This window comes from Podarcis melisellensis, assembly GCF_964234715.1.
Source record: "Podarcis melisellensis genome assembly, chromosome: 1".
Taxonomy (NCBI): Eukaryota; Metazoa; Chordata; class Lepidosauria; order Squamata; family Lacertidae; genus Podarcis; species Podarcis melisellensis.
The window spans coordinates 32,092,163-32,110,757 of record NC_138528.1 but is presented as its reverse complement, the minus strand read 5'-3'; the positions used below and the strand labels follow the sequence as shown (position 1 = coordinate 32,110,757).

Here is an 18,595-nt window from a genome sequence, read left to right as displayed (position 1 = left end):
TACGTTGAACCATTTAAAGTAAGCAAATAACACGATTTTGTAAAATAATAATAAATTTTTTTTAGGTAACGTCCTTGGTGTAAGACGTATGGTTTAACCTGTCGACAAAAGGCGGCCTCTCTCACCCCCCCTCTCTTTGTCCCTTCTCTGGCCGCAGCCGCCTAAAATCTGGCAACAGAATTAAGTCAAATCCTTGAAACAAACAAATGTCTCAAATCAGCAGGCGAGAACAAGGGATGAAAATGTGCCATTAAGGAAATAAAAGATAAAAGCACGAAAGGACAAACTGCTTTTGAATATGATCACACTGTAAATTAAAGACGCATTGAAATACAATACGTAGGGGGTGAATTGCCACAGAAGACACAACCTTTTCTTGGGACTTGGAGAAAAAGAGGGCCAGGGGTGCGGGAAGAGATGCTCCTGTCTGCGGGACTGATGAGGGACCTCTCCGATCCTAAGTAACTCCCATTGCGATGAATGGGTACCATGATGCAGTTGCTAAAAGCCCCATTCATTTCAGTGAAGCATTTATGAGTCTCGTTCATTTATGTGGACCGGGGGTGGTTTTGGCAGGGTGGAGCCCACTCCATTTAGAAGCAAAGTGCCGCTACATAGCTGCAACTCTGGACACCTTTTCAGTTTCACCATCGGTAACAAATCTCGCAGATTTCAATGAGTGTGACTTCCAGACTTTAGGATTGCAGCATTGCTTGCTTCCACGCTCCCGCCCTTAAAAAAACAACGACAACCGCCCTCAGGTGGGTATAGGATGAGGTGGCAGCTCTCTCTGAACCTCCTTCTAGCAACCGGATCCTGAAACACGCATATGTGGAAGTAAACGCTATTGATTTCAAGGTAGAGCTTAACTGAAAGCAAAATAAATAAATCATTAAATAAATGCCGTGTGTGGGCGCGCGTGTGTGCATAGCTTAAATGACCAGAGAAACCCCCTTTCCATTAATTGACCAAAAGTGCGTAGTTCCTCATCCCTTTAAAGCTCCAGAAATATATTACACCAGAACAGAGATAGGGAAATAAAATAGCTGTTGTTTTGTTACTACTACTATCAATACTATTTTTTATGATTTATTCTTATTTTGATTGGAACACTTTCGAAAAGCGTACAAAAAGTTCCCAACTCAAACCTGAGCCCGAAGCTTGGTTCTGTGCAATAAAGTTTATATATATATATATATATATATATATATATATATATATATATATATATATATATATATATATATGCTTTCGTAGATTTTCACGGGTACAGGAATGCAGGTTTTGGTGTCCTCGGGTGTCTTCCCGTGTAAAAGTTGGGGTGTCTAGGCGACGTTTCGACGAGGTCTCACTCGTCATCTTCAGGCTGGTGCTGAAGATGACGAGTGAGACCTCGTCGAAACGTCGCCTAGACACCCCAACTTTTACACGGGAAGACACCCGAGGACACCAAACTTTTACACGGGAAGACACCCGAGGACACCAAAACCTGCATATATATATATATATATATATATATATATATATATATATATATATATATATATATATATATATATATAAATTGTCCGTTTGCAAACCTTAAGCAGAAAGCACCAGCAAAGGAAGGATGCCCGGACCCCACTTTGTGGTTGTTGTGAATTCTCTGCTCAGAGGTTGATGAGAGATTTGTGTGTGACTGTGAGACCGAAGGTACAACTCTGGGCGAAGTCACAGCGCCTCCTGTTGACCGGCCACAACCTCAAGCGCGCACACCTGTTTTTTTGAGACGCAGCTGCTGGAGGACCCGATGCCCGGCCATCCCAAGCGATCGGCAGGTTTGCTGCTCAGGCTTCAACCGGACGCGAGTTCCGCATGGCTCCCGGATGCGAGCAAAACTTGCCTTAAACGCGTCGCCCACTGCGCGAACATCCCTCTCCCGGCTGCATACCAGACGGCACTTGAGCCGAGAGGGGGGGGGGACGCAGGTGTGTTGGACTGAAAATCCGTCATTGTTTCTAGGAGGTGTTATTTTTAAAAAACCACCAAGAGCCGACCTCTGCTGAGCTTAAGCACCTCGGAGGAAAAAACAGATTAGTGGGGCTCGTTCGCACATCCCCTCCTGGCGCACACTTTCAAAGGAATGCGCGCAGGAAGGTCTGATGGCACCCTGGCTAAGCGCTTTCGCTCACATCTAGCGGCTTATTGGGGTGTTGGGCGGTGGTGACGGGGCGCGAGACAGCCGCGACACCCCTGATCTTTAACTCCCCGGGGGAGAGACTGCTTGGAAAGCAACTGAAGAACTCCTTCCTCTAAGCACTGCGTTCCTGCTGTCCGGAAGATCCCTAGCAAGGGGCGTGTGGAAGAGCATTTCAGTGCTGCTGAATTTCTCCTGCACTAGGAGAAAGCGAGGAAATGGATAATCCCGAGGGAAAGAATCCATGCGGGGAGTGCGGTGGGGAATATCTGTCAGCCCATTGCAGCAAAAGGAACATACCGTAATAAAAAATCGGCACAAGATGAACGGATTATTTTTTTTGGGGGGGGGGGGGAAGAAATCTTCGTGGACTAGGGAGCACACCCTAATGAGACACACAGGACTCCAGATCAGGATAGCTCGCCCCACTATAAACCTATTCACCTTTAAGATGCCGCGAGACTACTTTTTATGTTAAGAACCAGAACAATGATACGCGCATCATATTTAGGAGAGACTCGACCATGGCAATTCTTTGTCTACGTCTGAGTTTTACAGAGTCTGTCTCTCTTCGTTCACACACATTTACCTAGGGGCTCTCCATTCCTCCCCCCCCCCCGGGAAATGCAACCGTGGCAGGGCCTCTGCTATAAAAGCGAAGCGCCAAGAGGGTTTCTTATGTCCCCCTAAGGTTGCAAACCTAACCCCACTTACCTAGGAAGGAGCCCCATCGAACTCGATATTTATGAGTGGACGTGGTTAGGACTTTGCTGTAAATATTGCACAAAATCCAGGCTCTTCCTCGCAAGTAATGGGAAAGAATGGCTGTTTGTCTCTCCGGGAACAATAGACTCTTAACCGGATGCACAAGACAGTTATTTGCAGCACTGTAAACAAATTAAACCCTGGAGACCAAATTGGCTCCAATCCTAAGCATTAGGAAGAAACCGCTTTAAACGCCTGGTTCTTTCTTCCAAGTGAACGTGCTTTGCAATGCGCTGTTCCATTGGCAAAATCAGCAAAGAGTGCGGTTTCATCTTAAAGACCAACATATTTATTACGACCACAGTCATATGATGACCACAGCCCGCTCCACCAGATGCACGACCACCCTGAAAATGGAAACCAATTGATTGCAAGTTCAGATTTACACATTACGCTTCTGAAGAAGTGGAGTGTTGTTCACGGAAACTAAGGCTACAATAAATCCGTTGGCCTTTAAGGTGACACGACACCCCCCCCTTTTTTTTTTTGCTGGAGCAGATTAACTTGGCAACTGATCCTTAGACAGTATTTCCCACTGATTTCACTGGGGCACTTTCCCAGTAGCTATTTTAGATCCCGGCGTGCAATTCTCATCATTGATACACTCCCCAACCCCCTGTCACTTGCGTGAAGGTCGGCAGAAAGCTCGCTAGCTTGGAAGTTGCCTTCCGCTTCACCTTGATACCCAGGTGTGTTCTCATTGACATTTGTCAGGTAATGCAGCCCCAGATCCGACTGCTAACCTGGACGAGGAAGACTCTCACCGTGTTTCCTCTCGTGGAGGCGGGTGGCCTCAACTTCCCCTTCTATTTTAAAGGGGAAACTGGTGCTTCTCGCTTTTCTCAGTGTTTAAATTTCTCCATTAAGATAGCCGATAGTGTAAAAAAGGATCTCCTCCTTGTCAAAAGGGATGAGCAGAGGTTTTTTTTTTTTTTTTTTTTAAAAAGGTTGTTTGTTTTAAACCTGATAATGGAGTTGCGGATGACCGGAATTTCGCATCTAATCCTTCTGAAGCAAAAGGATGAGCTTGCTGGGTAACAACAATGGTCTATTTAGCTCACTGTTGTCTCTGGCGATGGTGGCCAACCAGATGTCACAACTAGTTTCGGAGCAGGGCAGCTTTCTAGCTACAGATACTAAAATGTCCCCTTCGCCGGCTCTGTGTTTAGTGCAAAACTATCCACGATAATAATAATAATAATAATAATAATAATAATAATAATAATAATAATAATAATAATATGTTGGTCGTTTCCTTCGCCCTCGCCATCCTTCCAAAATTAAACGCCTTCTCTCCGGCTTGGACAAAAGAAAGATGAAACGCAGCCTTGGCTTTTTGTTAAGCCAATGAATACCGCAAACATTATGCTCTAAACAATAGGAGGGCACTGGCGCATTCAGCTCCGGAGAAGTGAAGACCTGCCCGCTTTTGCTCTCGGCTGCCCTCAGGATCCCTGTCAAAGCGGAGATGAAATCCAATGTTTATGTCAGGATCGGACTTGTGGGCAAATTTGTTAACAGCGCCTTTATTCGGCTACGAGGAGGAAGGAGAGAGACCTTTTTTGGGGGGGGCATTGTGGATTTAAACAGCTTCTGCGCGCCTTAACCAAATGGTTACTGTACAGAGGGCGCGGGATCTTCCGTTTTCCCGGCTATTCCTAAACCCCATCGCTCAAAACACACATACACGTGCACGTACAAGCTCCAATTCAAGGAAATAGGATGGTGGAAGCTCCAAAACGCCTCGCTTCCGTTCAATATGTACATTTCAGAGCCGTTTGCCCTCTTCAACTCGCCCCCTCAAGCCGACACCTTATTTATCAGTTTCTTACAATGCAATCCTCTGCATGCTTACTTGGAAATGAGCCCCCCTGTGTGCAATGGGGCTGACTCGAGAGTAATTGTGGTTAGGACTGCAGCCTGACTGCCTGGTATGACCTGCTCCTTCAGCTCCTGCGTTCCCTGGCTTTAGTTTCCTTACTTCCTGGGATCTCTTGACAGTCCCTAGCCTGTCCCACAAAACTCCTGTCCTGTGATATTTCAGATCCAGCTAAGACGAGAATTTCCCCTCCACTCATAGTTTCTGGTTTGCCAATGTCATTAGTTTTGTTCCCCGCACTTGGAATGTTGGTGAACATTCCGAGCCGTCTCTGCGGCTCAGCCAGTGGGAAGCTTCACAGGCGCAATTCCATATATAATAGGAAGGACTGATCTTCCCAGTATGTATATGAAGAATTAAGATCTAGAAGGGTTGGAGGCTGGAAGGTTCTGGGTCAGAGAAGCCAGAAGTTTGCCTTTACTTTGCCTCTCGCTCTCCATACTTCTGTCTAGACGCGTGAAGTGGCTTTCATTTCTCCAAGCTTGTTTTCTGTGCGAAATTTTCGTGCCTTTTCAGATTTTGGAACCCATTCAAATCAATTTCAATTAATCACGGCGAGGCTTCCAAATTCGGAGCGTCGTCCTTTTTGCACCTATTACGCAATAAACAACCCCCGCTGGGTTCCCAACCGGATGTTTTGGGCATATAGGGGTGAGACCCTGTAAATCAGGAGTCGCTGGATCTCAGAGTCTGGAGCTTCATGTGCCCCCCCCCATCACATGTTCTGTTTCTCTCCAAGACCCTACCCATTTCGGAAGCTGCAGAAAACATGAAGCTAGGTACACGTCTAAGGGTTTAAAATCTCTCCGCCTGGCTCAACCCTGGGATACCGGTGCAAAGCATTAGATGGGCCATTTTGCGAGACAGGAAGGGAGCGATCACTCCTGCCTCACCTGAGCTGAGCAGCGTAGCAGAGGAGGTGGGCTGTGCACGCGCAGGTGAGAGTGTTCCTGCCCCCAACCCCAGGATTGGCCACGGGTGAATACGAGCGAGCTAATGAAAGTTTAGCCCCACCAAAAACATACGGCATATGAATTAGCAATAATTAAAATAAAGCAATCTAGCTAGGGAAAAGGCGGAGTCGAAAGAAAATGAATTTTATTTTATTTTAATTTATTAAATTTGTATAGCTTCAGCCGAAGATCACAGGGCGGTTCACAACATAAAAATACAAAATGAGAACACAAAATACCTAATAAAAACTGGAACAAACCAATAACCTCACTTATAATGGAAGTTTGTTTACAAGATTTATATTGCCCTCCACTTTTGTGTTTTCAGAGCGGTTCGCAGAGAGATGATCTTATGTCCAAGAGACTGCAGAAAACTATGCTAAAAAGTGTGCGCACATAACTAAATAAAACCGTAGGTCAAATAGTGTCTCTGGACTGCAATTTATTCACTGCGGTTACCGCAGAAATTCTCAGCTAGCCCGATGCAACTTAAATTATTCCACTGAATTTAGTGGGATGTTCCCAAATGCGTATAATACTTCGAATACCTATCTACCTTATTTTTCTTCTACTCCACTTCCTCCAAAGAGTTCAGGGTGGTATATATGTCTCCTTTTAGTTCTAATCCTATACCCACTTTCCTTGGAGTAAGCTCCTTTGACTTCGCTGACTGGGACTCAGATTAGACAGGCGTGGGATCGTGCTCTTATAATCATGCAAACGCTTCAAAGTAGGTACAGTAGGGTGGAGAGGCAGCAGCTGGGCTGGCCCAAGATCAGCCAGGAAGATGGCGGGGATGTAAACCTCGGTCTCTCAATCTAAGAGCAACACTGGATTAACCTCTGCCGCACCCGCGGCTCTTCCTGTAAAGCCCCGGTGGCGCGCCAAGTCCATACAGACAGACATTTGATCTATATAAGTTAGACTACTGTTTATTATGCCCATTTCGCAGATGGAGTGGCTTGCCTAAGGAACTAGGAACATCACATAGCCGGGCCATCTGATGACGACATCGGGGCAGAAGTGAGATTTGAACCCAGGTCTTCGGGATACTGTTAAGCAACCAGCTCTCCAACGAGAGTCTGGACGCGGATTGGAGGCGAGAGGCGGTCGTGGCAGCGGCAGAACCAGCTGAACCCCACTCTTTCTCTTGAACCCAACCCCATCGCATCACCAGCACCGAACACCGCCGCTTTTCCCCCTCCAGATTTCGGCCGGATTTGTTGATCCTGCTTATCTTGACTTTCCAGGGAGCGCCTTTCCCATTAAGCAGCGTGCAAGCAACCCGAGTACCATTTATTTACCAACCGGTTGGAAACAAAGCATTGGCGCAGGCACTCTCTCTTCCCCCCTTGCATGCACGAAATGGTCTCGGTCCTCTCGCTTCAGGGGGATAACAGGTTGCGCTCTCAACCAGGGCCTGAAGCCTCTCTGGTTTCCTTGCAAACAACGGAGCAGCATCTCGGACGCATTTCCCCACCGATAACTGTGTTTGGACATATTCAAAGGAACCCGTGCGCCTTTCCCGCTCCTGGCCAGCCTCGTGCAAATAAAGGCTGCCCCCATGATGTTGACCAGAGAGACTCGGTCAGATGTGCTCGCCACCCAGGTAGCCGGGAGTGCAATTTCCCTCTTGCCACAAATCAAGGGTCGTGAATGGTGTCTCCAAAGCAGGGCATCCACCGCCATAGGAACCAAAAGGTCGGCCTGCCTTTCTTTAAGCTCGACGCGGTCGCCTGTTATGTTGTTGTTGTTGTTGTTGTTGTTGTTGTTGTTGTTGTTGTTGTTGTTGTTGTTGTTGTTGTTGTTTAGTCGTGTCTGACTCTTCGTGACCCCATGGACCAGAGCACGCCAGGCACTCCTGTCTTCCACTGCCTCCCGCAGTTTGGTCAAACTCATGCTGGTAGCTTCGAGGACACTGTCCAACCATCTTGTACTCTGTCGTCCCCTTCTCCTTGTGCCCTCCATCTTTCCCAACATCAGGGTCTTTTCCAGGGAGTCTTCTCTTCTCATGAGGTGGCCAAAGTATTGGAGCCTCAGCTTCACGATCTGTCCTTCCAGTGAGCACTCAGGGCTGATTTCCTTAAGAATGGAGAGGTTTGATCTTCTTGCAGTCCACGGGACTCTCAAGAGTCTCCTCCAGCACCATAATTCAAAAGCATTAATTCTAATTGCAGCCCAAACATGCCAATTGTCAAGGGTCCACAAGACTCCTCCTTGTCTTTTGATGCAGCAGATGAGCAGCTGTCCCTCGGAGAAGTTGGTGGAGAAGACATCTGACGCGTGGTCACAAGGCTCTGTAAGGAAAGGAAAGTAAGCACGCACAGCTCTCTCCATGAACCATTTTCGATCTGGAATTTCGTTCTTTAGGATGCCTTCACACGTACACACACACATCATGCGATTCCTACCCGCGAAATTAGAGCAAAGTTGAACGTATAGAGTGATCTGACAAACATGGTTTCCTGATCTGAACTTTTTGTTGGAGGGTTTTTAAATCTGCATCTGCTCGTTCACACGCGCGAGTCATCGCAGCCCCCAGGAAAGGAGAGTGAATGGGTGCGAACCATTCCTTTCCAGACTGAACCCTACAGCCGCGCTGCCGTGCGACTTGTAGCCGGATAAAGGGGAAAAAACACACACACCTCGCCGTGCCAAGACGCACGCACCAAACGCCTAACGTCTGAGGTCCTCACTTTAGGGAAGGATGGTAAGTTCAGAGGTAGAGCTCATGCTTCGCAGACAGAAGCCCAAATTCCAACCCCCAACCCTCCTTTTCAAGTGGCCAGGGCTGGCAAAGTCCTCGACTCTGAAATTCTGCAGAGCCAGTTCCAGTCACTAAACCAAGCTCTATGGACCTCAGGTCCGGGCTTTGTATAAAGTTCTATGTTCCCAGTACATTTGACTAAGATGCTGGAGAAAGAAGTCTGGAGAGGATGTTAACAATCGTGTTTGCATACAGAACTGCCAAAGACTGGAGCAACGTGGATGTTACGAAGTAGCAGGCTGTGGCAACATTATCCCGCAGCAGATCATCCCGTAAAGTCTCCTCCAGCGGATCTGAATGGCTACAATTCTGATCAGGGAGATTCTGAGCAGAGGCTTCCCTGTCCTAGAATGAACGCGGGGGAACTTGTGAGTCGAACCGTTCAGAAAATGAGCAACTAGGCTGCCCAGATCCAAATAAAGTTTGCGGGGGCGAGGCTGCAAACCAACCTACCAACCTACCAACCAACCTCCCTCCCACATATTTGGTCCTCCCCACTCCCGTCTTTATCCTTACAACAATCTTGCGAGGTAGGATAATTAAGAGATAGTGACTGGCTGGCCTGAGAAGATCCAAAGAATGTTGGGGCTGAGCGGGGATTGGGACTCACGCCTTCTGAGCTGGGTACGACATCCTGAGGGTTAAACCACGCTAATATTCCTTAAGGCTTAAGCAACTCCGTGGGATATATGTCCTGCGCAGGATCGTGTTGCGCGTCGCATTGCAAGCAACGGGGTTTATCGTCCATCTGATAAACTCGTAGCACGAGTTATTGGCCGATGCTGAATTTGTGCCTACACATTCATCCCGGAATTTGTTTTTAGTGCCGTTGATGAGTCCAAAGAGCCAGAGAACTTGCCCTCATCTGCTCAATGTGACTGATTAGTGAAATCTAGCTGCACTAATATCTAGAAGTTTCAGCAGATAGTCATTATTTGGAAAAACAAAAACAAAATAGATTAAATGGTTCATTGTTTAGGATAGAGATATTAGAAGCTGCAATTCTACTCACATTACACAGAAACGGATTTCAAGGGCATAGACATAGCTGTCAACTTTTCCCTTTTCTTGCGAGGAATCCTATTCGGAATAAGGGAATTTCCCTTTAAAAAAAAGGAAACGTTGACAGCTATGGGCATAAATAACAAATACATGTATTTTCCAGGAAAATCTAGGATCTAAACTGATGTGATTAAAAGGTCTCAGATACCTCCTACATACCTGGGAGTGAGTCCCATTGAATTCAATAGGTTTTCTGAGGAGGCAGGAATAAGATTCAGCTGTCAGTAAGTATATTTAGTAGCCCTTTGAGGTATACCAGCTTAGCTAAAAAGCCTAGTTTAATTGTGTTTGGACGTATACCAGCAGCTTCCCCCAGCAGATTTTTTAGACAACTCCCATCATTCCCAACCATAGGCTGTGCTGGGGCTGATAGGAGTAGTAGTTGGAAACATCTGGAGGGCTTCAACTTGGGGAGGGCTGCATGACAGCCTCCAACCATTTGTAAGTCAGCTGTGGGTTTTTATAATGATCCAAGGGCATTTTCACACAAGATAAAACTCTGTGAAAGTCACATCTGTGTACAACAGTAATTCTGTCCCCCCCCCCCCCAAGGACCACTTGAAAATCTCTAGGGGTCTTGGTGGATCAGTTAATAAACTCAGGTTGCTGAGAAGGTCTCCATTAAATATTCACTTTTTATTGGTGAATAATTTCTGAATTTCACAGAAACCTTTTCAGGCAGAAAGAGGAAATTAATAAGTGTGCACAATAGGATATCAGCCCAATCAATAGTTTATTCTGTTTTACCTACGGTTACGTCATTTCCTGGTAGGGTTGAGATTAAAAAAAACACAGAAACAAAAAAAGTTCCTCTTCTGCCTTTAAGAGCAGCTTGATCTACAGATGTGAACAAGTGATAATGTTTCTTCTGTAAATTCTGCAGAATGAACTTATGCTAAAGCACCAATAGATTCTCTCTGCCTAGCATGTTGGCAACTCTTATTATCCAACACCAACCAGCAACAGTACTATACAGATAAACATCAAAGCCAAAGGAAGGTGCTGCGTTTCTTGGCACAAATTTATGACAATTCGTACAGTCAAGTGAATTATATATTTTAGACCTTGTTTAACAATAAGGGTACCTACCTATTTGGCTTAGGAGTGCTAAGGCTTGGACAAATCAAGTTTCTGTTAAGTGGAGGAAAACATTCATTGTAAAATGGTGAAAATAACTTGGATCAAAACATCAAAACTGTTGAGAGAGAGAGAGAGAGAGAACCAACAGCAGCATTTTAGTCTGGGTTGTTGAGGAAATGTCTGTGTTTAAACTGGCAAAGAAATAAAGCAAAAGCTAGATTGGCAAATACAAAGAAAAGCCTCTGTGTGAGAGTATTTATTGCAAGATGGCCCTATATAAAATAATTAAAGGCCTGACTGATTTCAAGGGACCATAAATTTCAAGAGGTAATTATGCTATGAAGGGACAATCTTGCAACATGTGAATTGATGCAGGAGGCTTGTTAGAAAATGCTTTACTTCTTTCTCTTGTGTAACTGTTGAAGACACAGAACTGCTGCTCATTAAAAAGTGAGCAACTCTTAACATGAATGCTACTTAGCATTGCTACTTTTTTTTACTCAGTGATGCAGTTAAGTAATACAGGATTTGACTCTGGCCTTAATGGTCTTAAGGGACTGGACACACATCACTTTGGGTTGTAATGCATATTAGGTAAAGGTAAACGAACCCCTGACCATCAGGTCCAGTCGTGACCGACTCTGGGGTTGCGGCGCTCATCTCGCTTTATTGGCTGAGGGAGCCGGTGTACAGCTTTTGGGTCATGTGGCAAACCAGAGCAGCACACGGAAATGCCATTTACCTTCCCGCCAGAGAGGTACCTATTTATCTACTTGCACTTGATGTGCTTTTGAACTGCTAGGTTGGCAGGAGGAGCAGGGACCGAGCAATGGGAGCGGATTCGAACCGCCGACCTCCTGATTGGCAAGTCCTAGGCTCTGTGGTTTAACCCACAGCGCCACCCGCGTCCCATGCAATGCATAGTACTTTACTTCAAAAAGGTGTTAAGACAGATGCTGAGTGGGATAACTTCGCTAAAGTGGAGTTTCCTACCTTGATGACAGCATTGTTCTGATTTGACCTCCACTTTAACTATGGAACTTGCTCCCATGGGAAGCAGCAGTGATGACCAACTTGGATGACTTTAAAAGAGGATTAGACAAATTCATGGAGGATAAGGCTCTGCTCTCCCTTCACCCGGCTGGAGGCAGTACTCTTCTCAACACCAGTTGCTGGAAACTGCAGGAGGGAAGATTGCTCTTGTGGATTTCCTTCAGGCATCTTGTTGGTCACTGTGAGAACAGGATGCTGGGCTAGATGGGCTCTTATGGTTTTAAGTTCTGAGCCTTTAACATCAGCTGTAATGGAATATGTGGAACTTAGTGTTGCATGTCCCCCCAATCTCTGAGTGCTGCAATATTCCAGGAGCTGTAGGTGCTTAGCCAGGGTTCAGTTTCACTGGACTGAGGGACAGTGGAGACGGTGGTATCTTTAGAAATATATTTATACATATTGTTATGTACTGAGTTGAATAGGATCCAAAATGCAGCAGTCTGTTTGGTACTAGAACAATAGGATTCAGAATGCAGCAGTCTGATTGGTCCACAGGAGCCACCCAATCCAGCTCCAGGTGGAAGTGAATCCGCAACCTGATTGGCCTACAGGAGAATCCCGGAATTAGCCAATCACGTGGGGCCCATTGTGTAAATGATGTATATAAAGCAGACATTCTGGGGGAACTTCCATTCCTCCTCACCACTATGAGCTGAATAAAGAGCATGAAATCCATTCTCGACTCTGAGTATATTTCACATATATACATCCTGAGCCTATGATGGAAGGGCTCATCACATTAACAACCTAATAATGACATGCTTTTCCCCATAGCCAGGTCTCTCACTCACAAGCCTCAGCCTGTTTCTAGCTTCTAGCTCAGCTTTCCCACATGCTTCAACTCTAGCCTTTGCACCTCTACCTACCAAACAGCTGAGGGAGAGAGGGCCCACCCATTTGCACAGGGCCACTTCCTTTGTTACCTTAATGACCCATACTTTGGGAGCCATTACCAAGCTGGCTTTGCTATCCCAGCCATTGAATCCTTGCTGGATCCAGGAATGAGCAGAGACTCAGGCATACAGTCTAAGCCCTCCCCCTGAACTGACAACACTGTGTTATAAGGAGAACTGTGACATTCAACAGGTGAACTCTCTAATGCTTTATGTTGGTATAGATGTCTGAATCTGATTAGCTAATATTCATCCTTCTAGGCTGCATTCTTTAAGGAGTTAATTGCATTTAGGAATGTGTTATGACATGAGAAAGGTCTGCTGTCCACATGTATGACTATAGCAGGTGGGCTTCCTTTATAGGCCTTTTTAAAATCATGGCAAATAAGCTGATATAATGTATATACAGTTAAAACTTACCAATAGTGTGAAACATCTTTTTTTTAATGATGATGATGATGATAATAATATGCACCTATGGAGGCAATACTAGAAATCTTTCTAGATAACAGTCCCACCTGCTGGCTAGAGTTAAATACATTGGTTAAGCCAAGGTTCTTACTTAAAAAGGTTGTCCCTCTTCTCAATCTTTGGAATGCCATGTATCAGTGGTGGTTAGCATAGTCCCCACTCAAACAATTCAAGCATGAGTGGAGAAAGACTCTGCCTTCACTAGCACCCTGCTTTATCAGAGCTCTCTTGATGGCTAATAGATGGTTGCAAAAAGGTTGCTTGCACTCATTCCCATTAACTGAGGCTTTCTGGTGCCATGACCACTTAAGTGGTGGTGACACATTAACTTTTGCATGGCTTTTAAAATGGCAAATGCCCTGTTCTTTGGAACGGAGATGAGGAGAGAGGACTCCAAGCACTTTTTTATGCTTTGTAAGAGTCAGATCCACAAAACTTTGTGTGACTAGTGTTCTCTGATGCATGAGTTGGAAGGAGGCATTTCTATCCACAGATATTGAGCTATAGTTCTTCTTTATGAAGCATGAGAAGACTCAGAAACATACAATAAAGGAAAATGTAATGAAAATGATATATAGATGGTATATAACTCCAGTGAAACTTGGAAAGATGTTTAAAGTTAGTAATAAATGTTGGAAATGTCAGGAGAAAGAAGGAACATTTTATCACATGTGGTGGGAATGTAAGAAAATGAAATGCTTTTGGGAAATGATTTATAATGAGATGAAAAAAATGTTGAGATATACTTTTCTAAGAAACCAGAAGCATTGTTACTAGGTATATTAGGGAACGATGTTGAAAAGAAAGATGTGAAGTTATTTAGATATGCAGTAACAGCAGCCAGAATTTTGTTGGCCCAAAAATGGAAACAGGAAGAAATGCCAACAAGGGAAGAATGGAGAATGAAACTGATGGAATATGCAGAAATGGACAAATTAACGGGAAAAATTCGAAACCAACGCGATCAGAGATTCACCGAGGACTGGAACAAATTTACAGAGTATATGAAAACTGTGTGTGATCAGGAAATAACGCTTGTTGGATTTCAAGAAGCTCTGTGAAAAAATAGATTGGAATGTCGCTTAAAAGAGAAGATAAAATAAGGATTGTTAAAGTGCAACATAAATTTAGGAAATGTGAGAAGTTGTGATAAATATGAAAATTGCCAGATAGGCTGATGGAAGTCTAAAAGAATGTATAAGTTAAATTGGATGTTTAATTATAAACGGAATGGTTATTGGAAATTTGAATAAAAATTAATTTAAAAAAAAGAGAAGACTCAGAAACATTTCCTTTCTACATGTCCTTTTGGTGCTCAGTGGAAATCACAAGATGCTAAGAAGTTCTATACAACTGAGCATCTATCTATCTATCTATCTATCTATCTATCTATCTATCTATCTATCATCTATCTATCTATCTATCTATCTATCTATCTATCTATCTATCATCTATCTATCTATCATCTATCATCTATCTATCTATCTATCTATCTATCAATCAATCATCTAATTTTCAGCAAGGACTGTTGGGGCTCTGGGGGTTATGGTTCATCTGTGTGTGGGAACTGCCCCCTGCCTGCTCCCCTGCCCATGGATGCCCAGGCTTCCAACATGGTTTACTCAGATTTTGAATCAAGTCAAACCAACGTCTTGGGTTTACATGATTCAGAAAGATGACACACAGACCAACACACAGTGTCCCAAGTCAATCTGATTACAACCTGAGCAAAATTCATGTTAAATAAAGACATTAGACAATCCAGTATGTATTTGATATCATGTCTGTGGTATGTCATTCAGTCTTCCGTCAGTTACAGATAGGTAGCCATGTTGGTCTGCCATAGTCAAAACAAAAAAAATTCCTTCCAGTAGCACCTTAAAGACCAACTAAGTCAGTTCTTAGTTGGTCTTTAAGGTGCTACTGGAAGGAATTTTTTTTGTTTAGTCTTCTGTCATTTAGAGTGGGTTCATGTTTTAATTAAAATGCTCAGAAATAAAATGCTAGCACTGTAATGCCTAGTTGACTGATTTTTTTTATTAATAACAAAACTTAAATATGAATTTAGTAGCCTGGGTAGATATAGGATTTAATGCTACTCCTTCAGAAATTATGTAATTCTGGGTTTTTCCTCTGTCCCCTCTTATCTCCCTGGGCTTCTGACCAACTTTCTGTGGAACTCAAACTAGGAAGGAAGTTGCACACTGGGGCTACAATCCTATTCCCGCAGAGGATAAAAGGGAAATTCTTATTAATTTCAATGGGATTAGGATTGAGCCTTTCTCGCTGTGCAAATGAATAACTTTGAAGAGGCCTCAGATTCCTTGCATCTACTGTGCTATAGTGTAGGAAAATAAACAGTGCCAATTTATCTGAAACTGTTCCTCACCAGTGTGCCAGAATCCTGACCCCCAGAGAACCTATTGTGGCACAGGCTAAGGGGCTACCCTTCTGCCTATTGTGAGCTTTTCCTTTGCTTCCTTCCGGATGCAAATCCCAACATTCCATTCAGGTCCTCCTTCCTGATGCTAATAGCCCTTTATATTCATTGCCATGTCCTGCCTCTCCTGCTGAGGCTCCTGTGGAGAGGTGTCATGGCTGCCTAAAAATGGCATACTGATGGTTCTATTTACTGTTTAAAACTACAAAGAGTCTTCTGGCATCTTAAAGACAGATGTATTACGTCATAGGCTTTTGTGGACCATAGGCCACTTCATCAGATGCACGGTTTTTAAAAAATGTACTATCAGTTGCTCTTTGACTTGCTTTTAAAAATCCTGTCCATGTGTATGACTCTTCCCCGACTTTCTTCATAATTTATATCAGTATTTCCTCCACACATCCCAGTATGGCTCAAAAGAAAACTGTTAGAAGCTCAGCAATGAGGCTTTTCAGCATTAACTGAGGTAGTGAACAGCTGAACTGTAGAGGGCAGTACTGGATGGCAGAATGAGAAAGTTTACTCTTAATTTAAAACAAGGTAGATATCTGGATTCAGCAAGCAATTCTACGCCTGCTTACCTAGTAATTAGTGTAATTGAATTCAGTGGGCCTTACTTCTGAATAGACATGTATAGGATTGCATTATTGTATCTCCAGAGCTCAAGGTGGCACACCTAATTCTCTTCTCCCCTCCCTGCTTTTATATTCACAACAACCCACTTAAAACAAAGAAAATAACATTCAACAATCCATTGGAATATGATTGTACACAATAAAACTAACTCTCATAATATCAGTAAATAACTCTCAACAATGACAACACAATAAATCATTGCTAAACTATCATCAATTAAAATAACAGCAAGTCACAATACAGTAACATCAGAGGAGAAATAAAGGAAACTAATAACAGCAAGTCATAATACAATAACATCATGGAAACTAATAAAGTGGAATGATGTTTGGATGGTCCAGTATCTATCCACCAGAAATGCACTAATATAGCACAATTATTATTATTATTATTTATTATTTATACCCTGTCCATCTGGCTGAGTTTCCCCAGCCACTCTGGGCGGCTCCCAATCAAGTGTTAATAACAGTAAAGTGTTAAATATTAAAAACTTCCCTGAACACAGTTTAGTTCTCACTTCCATATTATTTGCAAATGGATTTTTCCCTTGGAAACAACCTGGAAATGAACACTAACTTTGCACTGTGTTATTCCACTATGGTTCCAGAAGTGGCTTTTACGTGAAAACTCAGACATAATGCAGAACTTAAGAGTTGGGGGAAAGTAATGAAAACAAACTAAACTGCCATGTGAGGGAGAAATCTGGGTCTCCTTGTCCTAGTGCATCACTGTACTGCCACACAGACCCTTTAAACAGAAGTTAGGTAAAGGGACCACTGACTGTTATGTCCAGTTGCGGATGACTCTGAGGTTGCGGCACTCATCTCGCTTTACTGGCCGGGGGAGCCGGTGTACAGCTTCCAGGTTATGTGGCCAGCATGACTAAGCCACTTCTGGTGAACCAGAGCAGTGCATGGAAACGTTGTTTACCTTCCCACTGGAGTAGTACATATTAATCTACTTGTACTTTTTGGAGTGCTTTCGAACTGCTAGGTTGGCAGGAGCTGGGACCGAGCAACGGGAGCTCACCCCATCGCGGGGATTCGAACCACGACCTTCTGATCAGCAAGCCCTAGACTCAGTGGTTTAGACCACAGTGCTACCCACACCCCAAATAGTAATTGTGTAGAGGCTGGAGGACTATGCACTTGACCATATTTAACTCGACTGGTCCTGCCCCCCCTTGTTTGCTTGCAAGGTGCTTTGGGGTTGCCTTGGGCAAGATAAAGCAACTAACAAATGTAATATAAATAAGTAAATAAAAATACTGAATGAATGAATAAATTGATTTATTTCAGTCACTGACCAAAGTGCAAACATATGCAACAACAGAGAGCATACAGATATAAATAGAGTAAAATTAATCTCTAAGAGCTGAAGTTTGATAAATAATTCAGACAGAAAACAGCTCTCTATGTTAAAACCTTATATGAAAATACTGAGCCAGAACTGTGGTCTAAGCAGCCCATGGCTGTCTCTTCAGAGGGGCAGAGGGTTCCCCTAGCTCCTGGCCTTTTAATTGGACATACCGAGGATAAAACATAAGCAAGGTCAATGGTCCATATAGCCAAACTGGGTTTGATGAGGCCCTAAGCTATCAAGGTAATGGGGCCATTTATATGTTCAGCTGTCTTTTGGCAACAACAAATAGCCACTGTTTTTCTGTTGAATATGGGACGTGGGTGGCTCTGTAGGTTAAACCACGGAGCCTAGGACTTGCCGATCAGAAGGTTGGCGGTTCGAATCCCCACGACGGGGTGAGCTCCCGTTGCTCGGTCCCTGCCTCCTGCCAACCTAGCAGTTTGAAAGCACCTCAAAGTGCAGGTAGATAAATAGGTACCGCTCCGGCAGGAAGGAAAACGGCGTTTTCGTGCGCTGCTCTGGTTCGCCAGAAGTGGCTTAGTCATGCTGGCCACATGACCCGGAAGCTCCCTCGGCCAATAAAGCGAGATGAGTGCCGCAACCCCAGAGTCGGTCACGACTGGACCTAATGGTCAGGGGTCCCTTTACCTTTACTACTGTTGAATATATGCTATGGTAATTTATGGACCTAATAGGTATCTAAAGCCATTTGCACATGTTGCCATGCAACCAGTCCATGCAGAATGCATATACAGAAATGAGCAAACCAGTGATATTTTAGGGAGCAGGCTAGCAGGCTTACTTACATTACTTACATCACAACACAAAACACTCTTGCTGTATGTAGGTTTTATTTTATTTATTTTTTATCTTATATTTTCGAAATGTACACCCAGGTTTTTTCCCCCTTTAATTTTTTGGGGCCCCTCCAAGAGAGTGGGGCCCTAAGCTATAGCTTGTTTAGCTTGTATGTAAATCCGGTACTGGTCCAAGCAGCCCACAGCTGTCTCTGAGGGGAAGAGGACCCCCCAACTCCTGGCCATTTAATTGGACCTACC

At 44.1% G+C, this 18,595-nt stretch overlaps 1 long non-coding RNA gene across 1 annotated transcript in view; it reads right to left on the bottom strand.

Moving 5' to 3' along the window:
• The window catches only part of LOC309372988, a 198,810-nt gene that overhangs the window by 153,741 nt on the left and 26,474 nt on the right, over positions 1-18,595 (bottom strand). The gene's annotated exons all lie outside the window — the stretch shown is intronic.